The sequence below is a fragment of the Arachis hypogaea genome, chromosome 16, assembly GCF_003086295.3.
Source record: "Arachis hypogaea cultivar Tifrunner chromosome 16, arahy.Tifrunner.gnm2.J5K5, whole genome shotgun sequence".
Taxonomy (NCBI): domain Eukaryota; kingdom Viridiplantae; phylum Streptophyta; class Magnoliopsida; order Fabales; family Fabaceae; genus Arachis; species Arachis hypogaea.
Genome location: NC_092051.1, coordinates 62588721 through 62589493, shown reverse-complemented (window position 1 = coordinate 62589493; position 773 = coordinate 62588721). Strand labels below are relative to the sequence as shown.

Sequence of the window (773 nt, the reverse complement as noted above, 5' to 3'; positions counted from 1 at the left end):
CATCACTCACACTAACAGCATTTCTGACAAGAATACTTCCTGCATTTATCTCTTTCTTGCTTGTGCCTTGGTGGTTGTATGACAGGTAGAAGAAGCGGGGCTTCAACTTCCTTTGATTCTGAACCGGAGAGAACCTTCCTTAGACTAAGGAGGGAAGCAAGAGGAAAGAGAGTCGTTAGTGCTGAGGAAGAGGAGGAGTATTTTGAACCAGACATGGATGAGAACATGGAGAACCATCATGAAGAAGAGGCTCACAACAATGGCAGAGAAGGTCCAGTGCATCATGCGGGACACGAGAGAAGGGTTCTGGGATCTTACATAAACCCAAACCTAGGAAACTATGGAAGTAGCATCCAAAAGCCAACCATACGTGCCAATATCTTTGAACTAAAGTCACAGCTCATCACCCTCGTTCAGAACAACTATTCATTCGGAGGAAGTGTCCAAGAAGACTCCAATCAACATCTCACCACATTCTTAAGGATATGTGATACTATAAAGTCTAATGGTGTTCATCCTGACACCTACAGACTGCTTCTGTTTCCATTCTCACTTAAGGACAAAGCATCTAAATGGCTGGAATCCTTCCCAAAGGAGATTTTAACAAGCTGGGAAGATGTGGTGAACAAATTCTTGGCGAGATTCTATCCTCCTCAAAGGATCAACAGGTTGAGAGCTGAGGTACAAACCTTCAGGCAACAAGATGGTGAAACTCTATATGAAGCATGGGAGAGGTTTAAGGACTTGACAAGAAGGTGCCCGCCAGATATGTT

The 773-nt window shown here is 44.0% G+C and overlaps 1 non-coding gene across 1 annotated transcript; it reads right to left on the bottom strand.

Moving 5' to 3' along the window:
- Window positions 1-666: 666 nt before the first annotated feature.
- LOC112760520 (small nucleolar RNA R71) lies at window positions 667-773 on the bottom strand. Its single transcript, XR_003180956.1, has one exon. It is a non-coding gene; the product is annotated as a small nucleolar RNA R71 (small nucleolar RNA).